The 23,571-nt window shown below is 45.4% G+C and overlaps 1 protein-coding gene across 1 annotated transcript in view; it reads left to right on the top strand.

The window, feature by feature from the left end:
• The window catches only part of DTX3 (deltex E3 ubiquitin ligase 3), a 299,174-nt gene that overhangs the window by 67,216 nt on the left and 208,387 nt on the right, over positions 1-23,571 (top strand). The gene's annotated exons all lie outside the window — the stretch shown is intronic.

Here is a 23,571-nt window from a genome sequence, read left to right as displayed (position 1 = left end):
GACCGGCGTTACGTTGTGTATTAGGGGGATAGAAATACGACAGATTGTGGGTAGCTATCCCTTCAGTAGAGATTTGATCTCCCCAGGAGCAAATATGCTCAACTGTGTTTGGATCTTCAAAATTTACTATAATACAGTCGCCCTGTGTGTTTTTTGGTAGGTTGCCTAACCAAGGCACTCTGCGCACTGTAGTAACTCTGTTGTCCATAAAGATTGGAAGCGGTCTATTGTTGGACAACCAGAATATTACTTTATTTTTTAGAGACCAAACCGGTTCATCTTGGTTTGGGGGGAGTTCCGGAACCCCAGTCATTATTACTACATATGGAGAGGCCTCAGGTGGGAGATGGATAGGGGGAGTCCTTCTCTTACGATTATTAGGAATGGTGTTGAATCCAGTAGCGTTATTGGATTGGGCAGGAGCGGGAGTGGGGGCTGTAGAGGTGGGAAGGGAAGAAGGAGGGTTTGGTAGGGAGGGTTTGGTAGGGAGGGTGCTGTTGGTTTAGGATTGGTTGCGGGGCGGGGTGGTAAAGGGTTAGAGGATTTAGGAGGTGGTTGCGGCTTGTTTGTAGATGCTAGGGAATAATTTTGAATAGGCTTCTCAGGGACTTTTTGTTTGTTGGGATTGTGGTTCTGCTCAGAGGTTCCTGGTTTTAACGCTTTAGCGTTTGGAGTGTTTGAAGTAGTGGACCTGCCTTTCGCCAAATTGGAATCCTTCTTGTTTCCTTTACTTTGGGATAGTGCAAGGGACAGTTGGGTAAGTTGAGACTGAACCATGTGTAGGGCCTTTTCTATGGGTTCCAAGTGAGATTTAAATAAATCACCAATTCTGGTGAGCAGTAGGCTGTCACTACTAGATGCATTAGTTGTAAGGTTATCATTTACCATATCTCCTTCGCTGTCGTTGCTACTTGAACTAGTGCAGCTGATATTCGGGTTAGCAGAGATAGAATCCACTATTTGTACATTTGACAGTGAAGGAGATTGGTGGAGGGATGAAGGGTTAGGGGTTTGCGGGGGTAAATTAGAGGCAAGAGGAGTTACAGGGATAGTTGTAGCAGGAGGAATGGTGAAAAGGTGGGGTTTAGTGGTTGTCTTCTTCTTTAATTTTTGGGGAATTGCTCCTTCTCGTATACCCCTTGCCAATGGGGAAGAAGGGGTGTTATCTAGTTGAGTAACAAAAATGGCGGGAGATTTTTCAAGGGAGAGATGGGATTCAGACAAGTCTAAGGATGCAGAGAGGTCCACTGTGCAGGGAACAGTGTGCGTTTCTGCATGCACTGTCACTGGAGGAGGTAGATCAACAGGACGTAAGGGGTTTTTTGCAGTGGCCAGTAGGCCCATCGAAGAGCGTCTGGCTATCATCAAGTCCTGTGAAATCCTCCGGTCTAGTAGGATAATGCCCTGCTCAATAGCATCGTTAGCTTTAGTTATAAATTGGTCGATTGGCCCAATGATCTCACCAGCAGATTGAGCCTGCTTTTTAACTGTATTCCTAGTGGTTCTCTGGGACATTGTGCCGTAGGAATTGTTACAATAGTGAGATACAATGAGTTTTCTAAGGCCAATAGCATAAAGTTAACAGATCTTAAATAGATGAAATGACAATGGCAGGATATTAAAGCACAGACAGCAAACAGGGTGGCCCAGTCCAGTCCTGCCCGGTCTTGAACGGGCTTAAACGGGCCCGCCCTTGGCCCGGGCTTTGCCCGCGCTTCTCCCCGCGCGCGTCCCACGTCGCCTTTGGGGCTGGTCAGTTTATAGTGAGCCAGTTAGGGGGCGTGGTCTCCGGGGGAAGAGGCACCAGCTGTTAGATGTAGGGGCTGCTGGTCCTCACAGTCCCCCGGTGAAGCCAACAAGTAGCCCTGAAGTCTGGTGCACGCTGGGAGCGTGCAGGCTGTCCGCCGATTGCGGAGAAGCTCCCACCAGCGGCACGACCCTTCCTGAGCAAGTCAAGTGACAATGCGCCCTCCGTAAGCAGCGTTCTGTGGTCCTTCCTTGTGGCAGGTAGAGAGGTTAAGAATGAGCGGCACCCGCGAAGCGGGTGTCGCGAAAAGTAAGTAGGCGTCTGAGGGGGGCGTGGCCTCCGGGGGAAGAGGCACCAGCTGTTAGATGTAGGGGCTGCTGGTCCTCGCAGTCCCCCGGTGAAGCCAACAAGTAGCCCTGAAGTCTGGTGCACGCTGGGAGCGTGCAGGCTGTCCGCCGATTGCGGAGAAGCTCCCACCAGCGGCACGACCCTTCCTGAGCAAGTCAAGTGACAATGCGCCCTCCGTAAGCAGCGTTCTGTGGTCCTTCCTTGTGGCAGGTAGAGAGGTTAAGAATGAGCGGCACCCGCGAAGCGGGAGTCGCGAAAAGTAAGTAGGCGTCTGAGGGGGGCGTGGCCTCCGGGGGAAGAGGCACCAGCTGTTAGATGTAGGGGCTGCTGGTCCTCGCAGTCCCCCGGTGAAGCCAACAAGTAGCCCTGAAGTCTGGTGCACGCTGGGAGCGTGCAGGCTGTCCGCCGATTGCGGAGAAGCTCCCACCAGCGGCACGACCCTTCCTGAGCAAGTCAAGTGACAATGCGCCCTCCGTAAGCAGCGTTCTGTGGTCCTTCCTTGTGGCAGGTAGAGAGGTTAAGAATGAGCGGCACCCGTACTGTCAAGTGTTGTTGCGTCTCTGCCTCGCTGCACCTTGCTCCCGTAGATATTTGTTGGCAGCTATTTGGCGCGGATAACTTGTATCACAGGAATTAGAGAAGGGCCAGAAAGTTTGTTGTTCAGTGCTTCTAGAGAGATTGCCAATGCGAGGCCTTTTCCTCTGATGCTTAATCTTTGCACACTGAATCGACCGCCGTCGTCAATCTTCACACCTAAGTATTTGTAAATCGACGTGTCTTTGATACGAAAGTTGTTCCAGAACCGCGAAAGGGATTTCTTTTTGCTTTTGCTAATCGTCATCGTTTGGGTTTTCTCAAGGTTTATTGTGAGGTCGTTTGTCTTGGAGTAGCTCTGCGTCGCGTTCACAAGGTTTTGAAGCCATACCTTGGTGTGACTTATTAGGACTATATCGTCTGCGTATAAGAGACATGGTAGGTGCAGCCCTCCTAATTTGGGAGCATGAGAGTTACAGTTGTTCAAGATTGGTACCAGGTCACCTAGGTACAGGTTGAATAATGTGGGGGCCAGGACGCAGCCCTGCTTGAGGCTCTTGTTGGTCTGTATGCGCCTCGACAGCAGTGAGCCGTCCCCCACCTTTATCTGAACCCAAGTCTCCGTATGCAGATTTATCAACAAGTCCAACAGTGGTTTTGGGATCCCCCAGCTGTTTAGTTTTGACCATAAGAGATTCCTGTTGATGTGGTCAAAATCAGCTTTGTAATCTATGTAACAGAAGTGTAGGGGCATTTTTTTTGTTTCTGCCTTGTCTATTAGCATGCCCATAGTTGGAATGTTGGTCATTGTGCCCACTGATTTAACAAAGCCTGTCTGATTGACCGGTATTAAAGACTTCTTTGCGGCCCATGCCTGTAGCTCCTCCAGCAATATGCCTGCGAAGTACTTCGCCTCATTGTCAATTAGGGCCACCAGTCGGTAGTTTTGTGGGTGGGCCCTGTCGCCTGCCTGGTATATTGGGGCGATGATGGAGCCCTTCCAGGAGCCTGGCAAGATGTTAAAATTCCTGATCTCCAGGAAAAGGGGTTTGAGTGCTGCTGCCCAGCTATCCAAGTCTTGTTTATAAAGGATTGGCGGGATCCTGTTTGGTCCTGGGGCTCCTTCCCTTCTGCCTTTTTTGATTTGGCGTTTGATGATATGTTGCAGGTTTGGGGGATTGATTAGATCATGACTGTCTTTGATATTTTTGTGCAATTCCATTAATTTTGCATCGTCGGCTTTGTTGTCATGTTAGTCTCTGATAGGACCTGGTTATTGGGCGAGTCTTGATTGAAATGATTGCCAAGGTAGAATGCCCATGTTTCCTCTGTGATGTTAGATGAAACCCCGATATTTGCTGGTCGTGTAAGGGGGTTAATGGTTTTCCAGAACCTTGCCCCGTCATTCTGTTTGATATCTGAGTTGAGTCTTGCCCACAAGTTGTCCTCCATTGTTTTGTTTGCTCCCCATTTCAGCTTTTTTAGTGATGTTTTCAGTATTCGTAGATGATTTTGCTTTGCTTTTTCCTTGGGTTCCTGCTGTATTTCTTTCATTAAGCGATAAATCGATGTTTTTTTTTCCTTAATTTTTTCTCTGTACTCTCTAGACAGGATATCCATGTTGCTGAGCTTTGCATGTACGTTAGACTTCGAAGCATAGTTGGACAAGGTTTTTGTGAATTGTTCCCATTTTACAATTTCGTTTGGTCCAGTGCGCTCCGCAAAGTGCGCTTTCGCCCTTGCTATTAAAGTTTCGCCCATCCATGCCGAGTATTTAATTTTTTTGAAATTGACTGTATAAATCGTCTCTTTTGGTGTGTTTGATCGCTCTAGTATGGGTCTCGCACTGTCCAGACCGATTTCTTGAGGGCAGTGGTCACTGTCTGTTTTTTTACCTATTCGGAACAAAGTTGTGTAGTGAAAAAGGGGTAACGAAATAAAGGTGTAATCTAATATGCTGCTTGCTCTTGTTGAACGAAAAGTTGGGGCTGGCGGGCTGTCACCTACAAGCCTGCCGTTTAGAGCTCTGATATTGAGATGTTCCAGTTCTTCAAGTATCTGAAGTCCTAATTTTGTTTGTTTACATGTTTGTAGCTTCCCTTGCGGCAGTATGTCCCATGTTGCGTTTTGAGCTATAGTTGCCTCTTCTTGTGATGTGCCCATGAGGTTGAGATTAAAATCCCCTGTAAGTACAAGGTTTGTTGTTGATCTACCCATGATGAATTCCTCCAAAAAGTTGTATAGTTCCTTTGCTGTTTTTTTTTCCTTTTGGGATGGATATAGGCGTTGATCAGGATACAGTCAATATCGGCTTTGCCTGGACCCGTCGCTGCTAGAAGCAGCTTGACTGCCAGGGCTGCTGCCGAGGAGGGCCAGATTTCTTCTACCGTAACAAAGCTTGTAGTTGCTACGTATATTACTAGACCGCCTTTCAGGTGCCCATATTTACCTGTCCTTTCCGTGCTTGAGAAGAAGCGTAGGAACCCCTGGAGATGTGGAGGTTCAGCGAGCCATGTTTCCTGTAGGGCCACTATATCAAACGACCTTATATAATCTATAAATTCTAGATCTAAAATTTTAGTGGCTAGGCCATTGATGTTCCACGAGCAAATGCTCAGTTGGTCATGCTTGTACTCTCGTGGGTTTCGGCCGGTTTGTCAGTTATTGTTTTTTATGGTTCTCAGGATCCATCTTTGATCTGGCAACTCAGTTGGAGCTACCCTGTCGGCTCCCGTCCAATGAGTGATTTCCATCTGGTCATCTTTGCCTGTTCCGCAAGGCACTACCGCACCTCTGAGAACCGAGGTTCTGATGCTGCTTACGTTTCCCCTCGACTCCGGATTAGCTCCTGGATTTAATATGTCCGGGTATCCTGGCTTTACATATGGTTTTATCGTGATGCCCCAGGTTTTAAACACCTCAGCTTCAGATAGAATTTTCTTCGATATTACTCCGGAGGCCCAGGCGGCCTTCGTTGCTTCCCTACCCGAGCCTTTTTCATCTATAAATTCGATCGAAACCAGGTCTGAGCTTGCCATGTCTGCCAGAGAAGAAATGTGGGATAGCAGCCGTAGTATGTTGCCTCTGTTAAGTATGTAGTGTCTCCCTTTGGAGATGGAGTCTGGATTAAACCATATGGCATCTGGAGTTCGCCCTTGAACCTTTATAGCCCAGCATCCATTGTAGGTGTTGATTGGTGATTTAAGGTCCGCATTTTGTGTTGGTCTTGCTTTTGCCTGATATGTGTTGGTATTGGTTGCCCCGCCCGGAGCTTGGTCATGAGCGCGCTGATCAAAGGCAGGAAGTTCAGGTTTTTTGTGGTTCTCCCCGTCCCACAGGGGGCGGTGCATATTATCTGACAAATTTATGGAAGCCGAATCTGATGTTGTATGATCTGTCCGTATATGTATTGACGCGGTTGCTTGGGTGATGGCGAATAGTTGGCTGTCCGTCAATCCTATACCATGATTTTGATTAAAGGGCCCCAACTTCATCCCAGCCCTTGTGCCCCTTGTATCCGAGGTGTTTCCTTCTTTTATGTTTTGCGTGGGGTTGGAACTGAGCTTCGTGTTGTTTTTTAGCGCCATTGACAAGTCAGAATTGGTAGGCGTTATGCTGTTCCCAGATGGTTGAGGGCATAGGGATTTGAATTTGCTATGATGAGAAGGGGCTTCTTGTTCTTCGTATTTGGTGATGGCTGGTTTTTCCAAGCGCGCAGTTGTATTTCCCCTTTCATTGGAAGTTTGATTTGATGTTATTTCATCCCCTGGGGTTTTGGATGTGCTTGTCTCTCGCCCAGGTTGGGGGTAATTTGCTCTGCAGCAGTGGATAGCCCAAAAAGTTGCGTGAAACCTTCGCGATTTGAGCAAAGCTTATGTTTCCTACCTTTTCGTTTTTTTGCTCGCCTCTGTTTGGCGTTCATTTTTAAATCAGTGTTGTCTTCGTCCATAGTATCCGTGAGCGAGGGGACCGTTGGTCCAGTTTCTTCGTCCTCGATCGTATTGGATAGATTTATCGTTTTGGAATGACCTTGTGTGCCTATGCCCAGCAGTGCAGTATTTCTTACGGTTTCTGATTCTTCACCAGATGTTCCTTTTTCAATAAACTCTGTTTGTTTGGAGGGAACAATTTTGGTGTTTTTTCTTTTTAGATGTCCTTGTGTGTTCATGCCCGGCGTGCAGCTTTGCTGAGCAGGTCTTTTGAGCTGTGTGCACAGGTCGGTCAGTAATGTCGTAAGAGTAGATAATTTATCGATGATTGGCCACATCCGCACCCGTTGATCCTATTTGTGTCTTGAAGATGATCAAATTTGCTTTGGAGAAGCGTGTTTAGCGTGCCCAGCTTCCCGTCTATGGCAACCACAAACACGGCTAATGTATCTAATAACGTGAATTGAGTGTCCATTTTCTCCGACTGGTAGTGAAGGGCTTCCACCAGGAGTTGTACTGTGTTTAGGAGACTAGGCCAAGCGCCTTCCTGCCTGGTGTGTTTTGGCGTTTCTTCTTGACTTTCTGGTGGACCCTTGCAGTTTTGTTCCCCCTCTAGCGTGCCTACTTCCGCTGGATGTTCCAGGCGGTCATCAGTTGTCGTGGTCCGTATGTCTGAGGCCGTCCTACTTCTGCTGTGGTCTTGGGAATATGCAGCGATGAGATCTTCCCATTCCTCTTTCCCCAGATAAGAGAATATTTCTATCACCTCTGAGGTAGGGCTCGCTTGCCTATCTGTTGTATTTTGTATCTTCGTCTTCCACTTATCTCCTGTCTCTTGTTCTTTGTGAGAGGTGCCAAGGGCTACCAGGGATGAATCCTTCTCTTCATCACGGTCAATTTCGGATCCCTCCTTATTGTGGCAAAGTGAGCAAGGGACCCACGTCTGGGCATACCCTGCCAACTTAGGGCGAACAAAGTGATACCAAAGGAGATGATTTACGGAGTGTTGGAAAAAATCAAACACTCACCCCCAGTCAACTGATCTGGGTTGAATCTATCATCATTCTTTATCTCACTCCACCACCCCAGTTCAGACATTGCCATATGCAAATCAGTCTGACCCTGTGCCTCATGGGAACAGTCCAGCCTGAACTGCCAAGCCATGTCTTCCCTGGACCGGAAATAAGCATCCTGGGACTGATTTCTGGCGAATCAGCCGCCATCAGTCAGGCTAGCTTGAATCCACTCTCTCACAGATCATTCACCTTGATTGTTTAGTTTCTAACAAAGTGCTTATCGCATACTTTTATTCACTGATTGCTATCTTTTATGTCCATATCCCGTTTAAATTCCTGTGAAAGTCCTGGGAGTTTTTTCAGTGTCTTTCTGCCCTCAACACCAAAGACTGTTTCAACATGTCAGGTGTTTTGGGGGTTACGAAATCCTACCCATCCACAGCTTCCAAATGAGCATCAAATTTATTTAGTAAGTCCTTCTAAAGCATGACTGTCTCTCTGGATTTTTGTAGGAAAATGGAGATGGTGTAGCAGATTCCATTTTGTGCACAATCTATACACTTTGGCATCACAGACAAAAAGAATGTGAAAGAATAATTGAACAAAATAAACGTAAAAAATGAAAGTGGCCACCTCTCTCCAAAGAGTTCAGCATGATCTACATATATCAAACTTTAATTTCTGCACATGTGAATTCTTCTGCTGTTAGCACAAGTATATGCTGTGTATTGATTTAAAAAATGTCTTTGTTTCATGCTTCTAAGTCATACTCTAGGCTTCGTAAGCGGACAGCCTCAATTAAGACTTTACCATGTATTTTACGGACCGACTACTCAGCACTGGACCTACCCTCTGGAGTTCGCACAGTTGCTGGAATGCATTGGGTAGTGTTGACTGAATGGAAAAATCAGCCGCAGTACTGAGTACGACAAGTTTGTATCGAAAATTAGTTACCCAGGCAGGGAGGCGAAGAGCAGATGGCACCTGCCTCCTAGTAGCCGTCTTACTATAGTATATGGTGCAGTTCCTCTAGCACAAGATGTCACAATGCGTGTTCGTTCAGGCAGCTTGTCGATGACTTCTCATGAATGACAGCTGACCTGTGATGCCAGACAGACTAATGCTTCTTAAACAAAAACAGGAGCTGGAGAGGGATATTAGGACAAGGGGGTGCCCTCCACTCAAAGTTAATTATAACAACAAACCCTTAATGTCATTCCCACCAATACTCTTTAAAACCTTTTCGCTGCTCGCCCCCCGTGCTAAGCTCTTTAATGGCTATTTTGGGTAGTTTGGGCTTAGGCCCCTGTAACTTTTTGTCCACATAAGGTGTTCACGCCAAATGTCCCTCCTTTTCTTCTAAAATCCTGAGGATTCTAAAGGTACCCAGGGTTTGTGGATTCCCCTTGGAGGGAACTGAGAAATTAGCCAAAATACAGCTAAATTTGGGGGTTTCGAGGGAAAAGTGCGGCAGCAGAAAGCATCTGGTCTCTTCTCTGCAAATGTTATCAACAAAGGTTTTTTTTCCAGCTTTCAGGAACAGGCAGACTTTTGTCAGAAAACCAAAATGTTCTACACAATATTTTTTGTGCTTTCAACCAAACTACAGTTAGTGTTAGAAATGGGTGTGAAAGCAATAATGGATCCCAGAAAGCTATTCATTTCCGAAAAGTAGGCAAAAGTCTGAATTCAGTATGGGGTAATTTGTGTAGATCTGTCAAGGTTTTCTTATTGAAACTCACAGCTGAAATGAAAAATGGAAATTGAGTTGAAAAAAGCAGGCAATTGTGCCAGCGTTTCCCCCTGTAACTTCTTGTAAGTATGGCAGAGTTTAGAAAGCAATATACTGTTACTTCTGCTGGACCTTCCTGATTGCAGGGATATAGAGGACTGGTAGCTTCAACAAGAACCCAGTTACCCAGAGCCAATAACTGAGCTGCGCCTTGTAATGGTTTTTTTCATTGTGTACCGGGTATATAGCAATTCACTTGGTAAAATATAAGAGTGACAAATAGGTATCAAGGACACCTATTTAGTTTAGAAATTGGGAAACATTATTGAGTTTAGAAGCAGTGGTTATGTGCTCAGATCTGAAATTATGTGTACCCGTACTAGCATGTGAATTACCGGACATTTTTCAAAGTGACTTCTTTTTTACACATTGTCTTACATTTGGAAGGCAGAAATGCATAGAAAGTCAATTGCTAATAACACTTGTTCTACTGTTATGTGTTCCTCCAAGTCTCCTGATAAAAATTGTACCTCACTTGTGTGGGTTTGCTTAGTGCCTGCGACAGGAAATGGCCCAAAATGCAACTTGCGCACTACACATTTTTCCAGTGAAAACAGACCCTTTGTTTGCAATGTGCCCAGCTGGGAATTTTTTACTCCCACTCACCTAGGGAAACCTAGCAAACCTGTACATTTTTTAAAAGTAGACTCTCAGTGGAATCCAGGATGGGGTGACTTGTGTGGCTCTCACCAGTTTCTGTTACCCAGAATCCCTTGAAACACTCAAACTTTGTGGAAAAGAAAAAACAATTCCTCACTTTTCTGTGATGGAACGCTCTGGAATCTGCAGGGAGACACAAAGTTCCACCCACCCAGCATTTCCCTAAGTCTCCCGATAAAAATGGGGCCTCACTTGTGTGGGCAGGCCTAGTGCCCATGACAGGAAACAAGTCAAAAAGGCAACATGGGCACATTACATTTTTCCAGTCAAAACTGACCCTTTTTTTTGTAATGTGCCTAACTGTGGATTTGGACACTCGCTCAGCTGGCACCTTAAGAAACCTAGCAAACCTTTACATTTGTGAAAACTAGACACCCAGAGGAATCCATAATGGGGTGACTTGTGTGGCTCTCACCAAGTTCTGTTGCCCAGAATCCTTAGCAAAACTCAAACTTTGAATAAAAAATACATTTTCATCACTTTTCCGTGTTGGAAAGTTCTGGAATCTGCAGGGAGCTACAAGCCTCCACTCACCCTGCATTCTCCTAAGTCTTCCGATAAAAATGGTACCTCACTTGTGTGGGTAGGCATAGTGCCTGTGACACCCCAAAACGTACCTTGAAGACTTCAAAATTATCGATCGCAAAACTACCTAGTTTTGCAAGGGAGTCACCTGTGTTTTTGGTCCCGGGCTCGATGGTCATCTAGGGATACCTACCATACCCAAACATTTCTGAAAACTAGACACCTAGGGGAATCCAGGGAGATGCGGAATGCATGGATCTCTCAACATTTTCCTACCCAGAAACCCATGCAAACCTCATATTTAGCTAAAACAAATCACATTTTCTTTACTTTTCTGTGTGGGTAAGTTGTAGGATCACCGGGCTGCCACAAATTTCCTACCTCCCAGCGTTCCCCCAGGTCCGCACCCTCAGATGCAGAGCCCCAAAAGAAATTGGTATGACCAGTGTGCAGATTCCTAGACTTGATATCTTAATAATGGGTAGAGTCCAATGAATAAAACGGAAAGGATGGGAGAGTCGGTGAGTAATCTGCGGCTAGAGTTACTGCTATAAAGAATGTTACTGAAAGCAGATTCCTCATTTTTTGAATAGATACCAAAGGAGTAGCTATTTGGAGGTGGGCTGTGAGTTGACTCAAACCAGAATGTCCTGTAGAAAAGAGCAGGCAAAATTCCCTTCTCGGTGGACCCGACCGTCCAGACAATAGTTCTTCATGAACATGTGGGGGCAAGCCCACATAGCACATGTCTAGGACAGGGACCCCTCCGTCTAATACAGTGGTAGCAGCTTTGGAGTTTGTATAATAAGCTATTAGTCCTTTTTAGCCAATGCATAGCAGATCTTCTCCAGTATTAGGGTGTCTTTCATAGATTCACATGCTTGAATAATTCCCCGTCGTCAAAGTGGGAGTCCCACGGTACATAAAATAGTAGTAAGAAACATATATATATATATATATATATATATATATATATATATATATATATATATATATATATATATATATATATATATATATATACTTAAATAACATATGCATATATAGATACATACATATATATATATTGGCCCATAGAAAGCATTGAGGGAGAGTTCACTTTAGTAACATATCCTAGTCATTATAATAGTCCACATTCCAGCCAATCAGGCTGTAGCACCCTCTAGAACCTTCTCCTCAGAAGCTCAAGCCCTCAGATTTACTACCGCACGTCGTGTGAAGGGAGTCTCCCTGAGCTCTGCTCAGTTTTCTTCAACTTCAAACCTTCAGAACTTCTCAAACATGTCTACTACAAAAAAGTCTTTATTCAGGCCCTGTTCTGCCTGTGGGAAACTTCGTCATTTTCTTCGAAGACCCTAAAGGATAGAGAGGCCCGTCTCCTTCTGTGGCTACAGAGGTTAAAGACGTCAGACAACCCTGTGTCTGATATAGAGAGTGTGTCTTCTCGCCAATCTAAGACCTCTCTAAAGCGTGAGTCTGAGACTGACATTCCTTCTCCTTTTCCTCAGAAGAAGAAGCTGGTGGACACTTCGAAATCAGTCTCCCCCAGAGATCTGCCGGCCTCTATGCCTGCGGAACCTAGTTCTCTGGCGTCGCAGATACACTCTGTGCACTCGTCCTCAAAAACGAGTGCCAGCTCGTCGACGAGCCCGTCGACGTGCCCGCCGACAACGACGAGATCCGTCGACGTTATCCCAACTTCAACGACGACCAGCACTAAGTCGACGACGACTACTTCGTCGACGATGGTCCAGGAGGTTCGGCCTATCTCGTCCATTGTGAAGATCTCGTTGACGGCGAAGAAATCCGTTTAGTCGATGAACCTCCCTAAGCCTCTTCCGTCAACGGTAGTCTCGTCGACGGCCAGCACCTCGTTGACGACAGCTTCGTCGACGATGATTCCGTCAACGCTGAAGATTTCGTCGACGGCAGCACCGTATTCGTCGACGCCAGTGTCCGCGTCGTCGAAGTCCTCGGCTCCGTCGACGGAAACCAAGACATCATCGTTGGCACAGGGCGCATCATCGACGAAGCCCTCAATGACGAGTTCGACGATGAGCTTGTCGACGGGACCGTCGACGGCTCAATATTCATTGGCGACAGCAACCACCTTCACAGTGGTGACGGCTACTACTGTTAAGCGTACGGCTCCGCTGGTTTTGAGCCCTTAACAACCTCGCTCAGGCCCGCCGGCTCAATTTTTTGCGTCTGACGACGAGGACGTTTCCGATGATTCATATGCAGATTACACCTTTCGTGCTGCCAGTAGCCCATCGGAGCTACATATAAAATGCCAAGACTATGATGATGATGATGAACGGGAGTCACACATCTCAGTTCCAGATGATACACGTGATGATGCCCACGAGGTTCCTATGGCACAGTTTGCAATGTCTTTAATCTACAATCTTCAACAAATGCTGGATGATTATAATCCCAAAAACAGGGTCTGGGCTAACTGGCAATAAGGACAAGCCTCAACTCAACAATGATAAACCAAGAAAATTACCAATATTGCCACCTTACTTACTTGATGGATCACGGGTGATCCCTCGAATGACTGAATTAAACAGTGATTCTCAGTGAGCCAAGTATCAAACTGAATTGATTTTGTTTTTATTTTTTACTTAGATGCATTAATTTCAGTTCAATATGCAATCTTTTTGTTTTTTTGATTCAAGATACATAGGAACAATTCATTAGTTCCACAGTGAGCACAGATTTTTAACAAATAAGGAAATGTACGGACAAAACTTTAGACGACAAAATAACGGCTAGCACTCGTCATTCATACCACACAAAACAATCAGGATATGATACATTTATATACAATCTAAACAATGTCACAATTCAAGTATGTACACAGCATTGGAAAACAGTAAGTACACAATGTAATCCTTTTTTTTAGAAAGATCAAAAAAGATCCTAATGCTGAATGGAGGTCTACGCGTTTCGATAACCCCTGATTGTGGGGAAATCTCATCAGGACCGTGTGCCTCTTAGTCGGTGACTTTGCTTTTGTGGTTGACAATCTTATTACGCCTACAGCGGCTGATGGTTGAACTTGAAAGGAGGTTAAGTTGGTACGGATAATTTAACTCTTTTTTGCGCAGAAGTATTACGTGTCCCAAATCTTGTTTTTGCTCAGTTGCGTGCTCCAATTTTCTGGAAGGTGCCGGTCACTGGACTAAGTTAACAGCGATCGATAGCGCAGACCCCCCGAGTAAGACAGCGTACTCAACGCTTTCAGAAAATTGGAGCACGCAACTGAGCAAAAACAAGATTTGGGACACGTAATACTTCTGCGCAAAAAAGAGTTAAATTATCCGTACCAACTTAACCTCCTTTCAAGTTCAACCATCAGCCGCTGTAGGCGTAATAAGATTGTCAACCACAAAAGCAAAGTCACCGACTAAGAGGCACACGGTCCTGATGAGATTTCCCCACAATCAGGGGTTATCGAAACGCGTAGACCTCCATTCAGCATTAGGATCTTTTTTGATCTTTCTAAAAAAAAGGATTACATTGTGTACTTACTGTTTTCCAATGCTGTGTACATACTTGAATTGTGACATTGTTTAGATTGTATATAAATGTATCATATCCTGATTGTTTTGTGTGGTATGAATGACGAGTGCTAGCCGTTATTTTGTCGTCTAAAGTTTTGTCCGTACATTTCCTTATTTGTTAAAAATCTGTGCTCACTGTGGAACTAATGAATTGTTCCTATGTATCTTGAATCAAAAAAACAAAAAGATTGCATATTGAACTGAAATTAATGCATCTAAGTAAAAAATAAAAACAAAATCAATTCAGTTTGATACTTGGCTCACTGAGAATCACTGTTTAATTCAGTCATTCGAGGGATCACCCGTGATCCATCAAGTAAGTAAGGTGGCAATATTGGTAATTTTCTTGGTTTATCATGGATGATTATAATCGTCGCTTCCCACCTTCTTCGCAGGCCTCTCCTACACCTCCTTCCATACAGGCGTCCACTCAGGTCGCACCGGCCCGGTCACCAGTTTCACAGTACCCTGATACTGATGATGCTGACCATCATAACGATACGGACCAGGATGACGACGCTGCCCTAGCGGATTCGGACAATTACCAGGCTCAGACTCCGTCCCCTCCTCCTGCTTCTCCTCTGGCATCTCCTCCAGTGGACATTGGGGGTTTTCACCTTTTGATGGCCTAGAGCTGCGAAGCGTTTCCACTTGCCTATGGTCGTCAGGCAAGAGGGCTGTTTCCTTTATGATTTTAAAGATCTGCCTATGAAACAAGTGCATACAATTCCAATCATTGATTTCATATGGAAGGAAGGACTCAAACTCATGGAATGACCTAATTCAGTTCCGGCCGTACTCCCACGCATTGACAAAAAGTATAAGGCGCCTGCAGATTTACCTGCCTGCCTTGTTTCTCAACCAAAGCCTGACTCTGTCATTTCGCATGCTGCCCAAAAGAGATCTCCTAATCCAGCTTCTCCTTTAACATCACCGCCAGACCAGGAAGGTCGACGCCTAGACACCATCGGCAAAAAATTCTCCACGATAGCTGCGACAACTGTAAGGGCGGCAAATTCTTTGGCCATCCTCGGCCGTTACGACCGGCAAATGTGGTCGGAAATCGCTGCTTTAGTCGACCTGATTCCTGAATCCTCCAGGGCAGAGGCACAAAAGATCCTGCAAGAGGGTGAAAGAACTTTGTTTGAAATTATAGACTGCGCCATTGATATTTCCTCGACAGGATTCAGACAACTGGCAGGCGCTGCAGTCTTAAGAAGGCAGGGCTGGCTTAAGGCTACATCCTTTCGGCCAGAGGTGCAAGCAAAAATACTCGACTTGCCCTTCGATGGAGAGTCCCTCTTCGGCAAGCATGTGGACGCGCCTTGGAGTCCATCAAAAAGGAGAGGACACTGCTCGCGCCCTAGGATCTCTCCAGTACCGGAAGCGGCCATTTCGTGAAGCAGGTGGCAGGTGCACATCCTCCAATTTTCGAGGCTCCTCCCAGTACCGCTCTTACGGCGACAACAGGCAGCGTTACTCCAACCAGCCTCAGTTTCGACAGACCGAATCCAGACCATGCAGGAGAAAATCCTCCTACAGAGGAGGTAACTCCTTCAAAAAACAATGACTTTCTAAACACCAATTCATTTCCTGCTCTGCAGATTGGCGGTCGAATCTCCCAAAACTTTTACAATTGGTCGCAAATAACTTCAGATCGTTGGGTCTTGGATGTGATTTCAAGAGGCCACGCCCTAGAATTTCTCAAGTTTCCCCCCAGCCGCCCACCTACTGGTCTCCTTCCAGCACACTTGAAGGAACTGTTTGCAAAAGTTGCAGTCATGATACAATAAGGAGCAGTCGAAGTGGTTCCTCGATTACAACAAGGGAGGGGCTTTTACTCCCGTTTTTTTCTCATCAAAAAGAAATCGGAAGAGTGGCGCCCGATATTAGACCTCCGAGCCCTCAACAAGTACATCAAGTCCCAAATATTTTGAATGCTGACTTTGCTGGAAATCTTACAGTTCCTGAATCCCGAGGAGTTCCTCTCCCCAATCGACCTCCAAGATGCCTACTTTCATGTGCCAATCCACCACAGACACAGAAAGTACCTGCATTTCACAGTAGGGACGAAACACTTCCAATTCAAGGTCCTGTCTTTTGGCCTTCGTTCCACTCCGAGGGTCTTCACAAAGATCATGGCTCCGGTAGCGGCTTATTTACGCCTACAGGGCCTACAAATTTACCTCTACTTAGACGACTGCCTGATAAAGGCCCCAACTTTTCTCGCAGCACAACAACACATTCAGACTTGCCTGTCAGTCTTCAAGAACTTGGGTCTTTCCATCAACTACGAGAAATCGCAGGTCCTTCCGGCACAGCAAAGAGTTTTTCTGGGAGCATAAATAGACACGAACCTAGCAACGGTGTTTGTTTCCCTGGAGCGCCAAGCCCGCATTTCCAAACTGGTGGCTCTTCTATGCTCAAAAAAGTCTACTTCTGTCCGAATATTGAAATCCTTTCTGGGCATGACGTTGTCCTGCATACCATTGATCCCCAACTGCAGGTTACACATGAGAGTAATCCAGGAAGAATTGGACAAACAATGTCGACAAGTCTCAGGCACATTCAATGACAAAGTCTCGCTGACACCTCGTCTTCAGGGAGCGTTGATGTGGTATTTTCACCCTCCCAACACCGCGACAGGGCGCATGTTTCAGGAGACCGCCCCCCACGCTTACCCTTACAATGGACGCTTCCTTAGAGGGTTGGGGCGCACACCTCGGAGGGTTGTCAGTCAACAGAAAGTGGACTGCGGACCAACGCAGGTGGCACATCAATCGCTTAGAGCTCTTGGCCATCTTTCTCTCCCTGAAGTCCTTCCGTCTGCTGGTGAAAGGAGAGTCTCTGTTGGTGCGTACGGACAACACCACCAGTATGCACTACCTCAACAAGCAAGGGGGTACAAAATCTCTTCTGCTCTCCAGACAAGCACAGCAGATCTGGGAATGGGCGATACAGCATCGAGTCCGTTTGACTGCAGTTCACGTACCGGGCATCTCCAACGCCCTTGTAGGCTCTCTCAGCAGATCTGCCACAGTCAACTACGAGTGGGAACTCCATCAGGCAACTCTGGACTATGTCTTTCGCACGTGGGGCCACCCGGACCTGGATCTGTTTTCGACACCACTCAATCACAAATGCCTACGCTACGCAAGTTGGCATCCCCACAGAGGATCAAGCGGGAATGCATTTCGATCAACTGATCGAAAGAATTTGCATACGCTTTTCCGCCGATCCCTCTTGTTCCTCGTTTCCTGCAGAGAATGAGAGCACAACCATGTCGCATCCTGTTGATTGCGCCCAAACCCTAAGTTTATACCAAAGGTTCCATCTGACTTCCACCTTAACAAACCTGTCATTCTCAAGACTTCATTCCCTTGACCTGAAGCGATGCTTCAAGTTCTACATCCAACGCACTGCTGTCTTTCGAAGGTTCGACCAACTCTTTGGGGCCTATGGGCGGATGCGTAAGGGACATCTGGTCACTAAGCAGACCATCACTCGTTGGATTTCTTCTGCAATATCCTTCTGCCATCAACGAGCTGGCAAGCCTCTTTCTGCTCTGGTGCGAGCACACTCGACGAGAGCAGTTGCATCCTCTACCGCCCTGTTTGCTGGAGTGCCTCTACATCAGATCTGCAGGGTGGCAACGTGGTTCAGCAGGCACACGTTCACGAGGCACTGTTGTCTGGAGACAGCTACCGCTGCGGACGCTGCTGTGGGTCAAGCGGTGCTACGAAATCTCTTCAAATGAAGGTGAGCCTCTGTTGCTTCCCGCCTCCTGTCATAAAAGGTTTTCTTGTGCAAATATGCAATGTTAATCTGTGTATTGATATGATTGCATTTTTTCTTTCTTGCCTTTTATGACTCTATTTATGTTTGCTTACTGCTTTCTATTCTTATTCAAGCATGTGAATCTATGAAAGACACCCTAATACTCGAGAAGAACAAAAGTTACTTACCTGTAAACTGTGGTTCTCCAGTATTGGTGTCTTTCATAGATTCACATGCGACCCACCCTTTCTCCCCTCAGAGGGTCTCTTCTCCTCATGCACTTTTGGTCACTCTTGTGCTACGAAAATCTGAGGGCTTGAGCTTCTGATGAGAAGGTTCTAGAGGGTGCTGCAGCCTGATTGGCTGGAATGTGGACTGTTATAATGACTAGGATATGTTACTAAAGTGAACTCTCCCTCAATGCTTTCTATGGGCCAATATTGTTCTATGGTACTTTAAGGTTTTATTTCTTAATATGTATATTTTTATATATATATATATATATATATATATTTGCCTCCCTCGAACCTCCCTTACCCTTTCTCTCTGAACCTGTCTTCTCAATAAGGCAATATGGGTACTATACCTTCATGCAAGACATTCGCGCGCTTTCTGAGGAAAAATTTCATTTAATACCTGTAATGACACACAACCAAACGATTGGGAAATGTGCACTATTTAATTTTCTTGAATCTGCACTTACAAAGTCTCCATGTGGTGTTTGTAAACACGGATACTTTCTTCCCTTTCTATTGTTTTCAATCACTATATAAACAAAGTCAAAAAAATGGCGGTCATGTGACCAAGAGCCCGTGATCTTGAAACGCGTCTGTTTATGCCCTAATAAACAAACTTTCCGGTACCTGGATGGTGTGGCTTGTCGTCCTTTTTCCTGATCTCAAGAGGAATCCCTGGATATATATATATATATATATATATATATATATATATATATATATATATATATATATATATTTCTTACTACTATTTTATGTACCGTGGGACTCCCACTTCGACGACGGCTAATTTTTCAAGCATGTAAATCTATGAAAGACACCAATACTGGAGAACCACAGTTTCCAGGTAAGTAACTTTTGTTCTTAATGCAGAGCACGATCCAGGAGATGGTTCTCTTCTACACAGCCTTGCCTTTTTTCACTCCAGTGAGCTCCAGAAAGTGCTGACCTTCCACTAGGTGGTCTTTAGTAAGATCTATCTAGAAGATTAGCACTCTCTTGGTGTCTAAGCAATGGAGTCTCTCCTCCTTCAAAGGAGGGGGGTGAGGTGTAGAATAAAACGCCGGCAGGGTGACAGACTGACCGACTGTTGTAAAATGCTGTCACAACTTTATGGAGAAAGGATGCCAGAGACATCATCATCATCATCAAAACACTTTATTCGATTAATTAAAATCATAAAATGCAGACAAATTCATACAATTCTAAAACATACATCTTATATATATACATCTATAGTGTAAAACAGCAGTACAGAATACAGATTGCTTTTCCAATAAAAAAAACACATGATAAAAGTCAATCAGATAAAAAATCAATCAATCAGGTTCAAATGGGGAAGGCAGTCTCTTTGTTTTGGCCCGCATAGCAGCCACCAAAATGCTGGCCACATAAAAAATGTCGCGGGACTACTTAGCATCTGCAAGTAGGTGAGAGCAGGTCTAACTTTTATAAAACCTGCCTCTCGGAGAATTGTAAGCAGATATTTTTTCCTTAAGTCAGAGTAGAAACGCAAAACATAATGGAATGCATTGTATCCTGGCAAGAGAAATTGTCGCACATGCAAGGCCTACAGCATTCTGGTTTACTCCAAAACGAGTAGGTACCCAGGGAATTATGGATTAAATTAAACCGGAATCTAATCAATAGGAATCTGTGATAAGGGTTGGAAACAATTCTCAGGTACGGCTCAAGTGAGGGGGATGTTAGTAACGCAAAATTGGCTCTAAATGATGGTTTATTTAGTTCTCTCTCCTCACGTTCCAAGTTAGCCATATTCGAGAAGTGAGTCTTGATCCAAATCACATCCTCCTTTATGAAAGAACCTCGGGATGAATAAAGCTTGACACCCTTGATACCCCCTCTCCCTTACAAAGGAAGGGTTTAGATTTAAGACTGTTTTGAAGTTTACCCATCACCATGACATGTGATTTTTTTATGTTGACTTTCAGGTCTAATGAATCCATAAAAGCTCCAAAGGAGTCCAACAATCTCTGAAGGCCCACTCCTGTGCGGGCCAATAAAACTGCATTGTCTGCGTATAGGAGAACCGGTATTACCGATTCTCCTACACGCGGAACATCCGCCCTGGAACCCGCTAAGAACTTCTCTAGAGCATTATTATAGATAGTAAAGAGAAGGGGGGCCAGGATGCAGCCTTGCCTAACCCCCCCTCTCCGACCTAAAGTGGCTCGTGCATCTGCCTTCCTGGGTGACCCTAACTGTTGCATGGAGATCCTGGTGTAAGGCTGCTAAAAAGCTAACCAGGGGAGGGTCAATACCAATCTCTAATAAAATCGACCACAATTTACCCCGGTTCACCAGATCAAAGGCCGAGGATAGGTCCATAAATGCCATAAATAAGGACCCATCCTTCGCCACCGTGTATTTACTAATTAAAAGCTGTAAGTTTAAACACTGATCGAGGGTCCCTCTCTTCTCTCTAAACCCATACTGTAAATTAGAAAGGACCCCTAAGCTCTCTATATTATCCCTGAGTTTAAGGAGTAAGACTCTGCCCAAGATTTTAACTGCAGAGTCTAGCAGGGAAATGGGATCCTCTCACTGCCCTTTTTTAAAAATCGGAATAATAACAGAGGTAGCCCAAGAAGCGGGGAACATATTTGCACTAGAAGCATTGAAAACGTTTGTTAAAATCTTGGCTCATAAATTCGGAGAGTTGCGATAAAGATCAGCTGGCACCCCACCCAGACCCGGGGCCTTATTTTTAGAAGTCTCCTGAATCGCCCTTTCTACTTCCTCAAGGTTAAATGATAATAGGGACTTGGACTCAGACCCCAAGGGAGGACCAATCATGGCACATGGGCCTACCGCGCCATAGATCTCTTTAAAATGACGAAGCCATTGGTCATCTTGGATAATGCAGTCAAGGATTGTATTATCCGAGGCGGCAAAGAACGGATGATTGATTGTTGCCCAAAACTTCCCACTATCATGCAATACATCAATTGAAAGGAGTTTATCCCAGGCATCCTTTTTGATTTCTTTTTGCCGTCTGATAATGGCTTGTTTATATGCCCTCCCTAGATCAGCGATGACCATCTTATTTCTTGGACTAGCTTTTAGTGCTTTAAGCAAAACCCCATGATCCCTGGAACAACTACTGTCGAACCATCTTGGTTGAGGATTGCATCTCGTGGTTTTTGTGTTAGTTAAGTCCTTCGAGATCGGTGTGCATATGGCTTCAAAAGCGCTAATAATCTCTGGTCTTGTTGAACTGCGATCAAGGCAGATAGCCATATGCCCATCGGCCTTGACGAGTAAATCCTCAAGAAAAGCTTCAGGGACCACCTTGGACCACTTTATCCTCCTTCCTTGGTCTTTAGTGACTATTGATCGCCCATCCTGAAAAGGACGTTTCTTTATAACTGTAACAGCCCCTAGGTCAAATTCCAGGAACATGGGATTATGGTCACTAAAGATTGAAGGTATGACCTTATAGGCCCCTACCCTATATAGAACCCCGGTAGAAATAAAAATATAATCGATTGGTATATGGAGTTATGGACTGCCTTACATTGTGATACTTTGTTGACTCCTTCGTATTTGCGTGTGGCTGAATACCTGCTAGTTTCGTTTTGGGCATTACTCATGGTGTAAGTGGGTGGGGGGCGGGGGCCGTACCGTATGCTACTGGTTCCTCCCCCCAGGCCCTTTCTTTCTCCCTTCCTTTTCCGTTTCCCTATACTCTCTTTTTCTATATTTCGGGTTCATTATTAGGGCGACAGGCCCGCTGCTGGGGGGGGGGTAGGCCGTAGCCTTCTGCAGGGGTGCAGGGTGGGATGGGTGGAGTAGGGTCTATTAGGTAGTTCTTTGTTTCTATGGCTCTTTTGTATCCTTTTCTTGGGTCTCCACGACTGTTTGTAACCCCGAGGGGTGAGTTACTGTGAGAGGAGGAATAGATATTTTATGACACATGATACTCGTGGCACTGTTTCCCCCTGATTTATTGCCCTGCCCCCAAGCACGTCCGCTATTTGTATTATTGCTCGCCATTATCTTTGAGGGGCGGGTACAATGACGTGGAGTCCCCCTACTTCTTTTTTTCTTTGGTTTTCTCGTTTTCTTATTTCTAGGGTTGGGATGTATAGTGATTGCAGCCTATCTGTTTCCCTGATGGTTTTTATTACTGCGAAATTGCTGTTCAGTTCGTCTCTGGGTACATGAAGTTGGGCGTGGACACTACCATTGAGGAATTATAAGCGGACCTATGTTTTGCATGCTATGGACCTGTCTGATTACTGCTCTTCTGTTGTACTGCAATGACACAGTTGGATTATTCCCCGCCATGTACTCCAGGTTGCTATCTATACGTCCGATCCTTTATTCTTTAAATATATAAAATTAACCTCCTCTAATCCTGTATCGAGTGGTTTTAGTTAGCTGATTATATTGACTTGCTGCGCTTGATAATATCGTCTAACCACTCTGTGCCTTTAAATGATGATGGTGCTTTCCAGTTCTGCTCCGAGGCCGGCCCCCGGGTTGTAGGCCCGTATTTGTATGCATCCATTTTCTCAAATAAAGGTTTTCAAAAATGTTAAAAAAAATATATATATATATAATCGATAACTGTGCCAGGATAAGTGCCCTTGTAGGTGGCTACCCTCGCCTCTGCTTCTATAAAACTTGATTCAAAAATGTTACAGTTAGCCAGGATTTCTTCAAGTGCCTCACCTTGGCTTGAATGCTCAAAGTGGGAGACTGCAGACCCAGGGGGCCCCTCGTGTACCCCCGCGTAACACTCCTCACCACAAGGGTGTATATTAAAATTACCCATAAGGATGAACTCGATTACGGTGTTTTGATTAAGACTATAGTCCAACATAAACTTTTCCAGGGCTACCAGATGTTGGTTACCATGTTCACGCTATCTGGAGTTATAAAAGTTAATCAGAAGAATCTTTCGAGAGATTGCAATCGACCATTCCACTATTAGTATATTGCACGAGCCAGATTCCATCAACTTAAAAGACAGAACACGATTTTAAGAAAAAAGGGAAATTAATCCTCCTTTTGCTCTCCCTGCTGTACCCACAGTTGCCGGTACTATAAAGCTAGAATAACCATCCAGGCTAAAGCTGCATGAGGGATCCCAGGATTCTTGCAAGGCAGTTATGTCATGTTTAGTTATGAAATCCAACCAAGCTGGGTCAGACCTCTTAGCTCTAGTGCTAGCAACGTTCCAGCTAATGATTTTATATCCAGCCACTGCCTCGCTGTTAGGGGGACTTAGAGAAGTGGACTGCACTGGGGCTACCTGTCAATCGTTAGCGTCTAAATCTGTCAGTGGGCCGAAGAGATTATTAACCCCTTGGACGCTGATGACAGAACCGCTCCGTCATCAGCTGCGGGTGCGCTGTGCTGATGACGGAGCGGTTCCGTCATGGCCCGCTCGGAACGCCTGCGCGGCGCGA

This window comes from Lissotriton vulgaris, chromosome 1_1 (assembly GCF_964263255.1).
Source record: "Lissotriton vulgaris chromosome 1_1, aLisVul1.2, whole genome shotgun sequence".
Taxonomy (NCBI): Eukaryota; Metazoa; Chordata; class Amphibia; order Caudata; family Salamandridae; genus Lissotriton; species Lissotriton vulgaris.
Note: the sequence above shows the minus strand (reverse complement) of the source record. Positions and strands in the feature narration are given on the sequence as shown.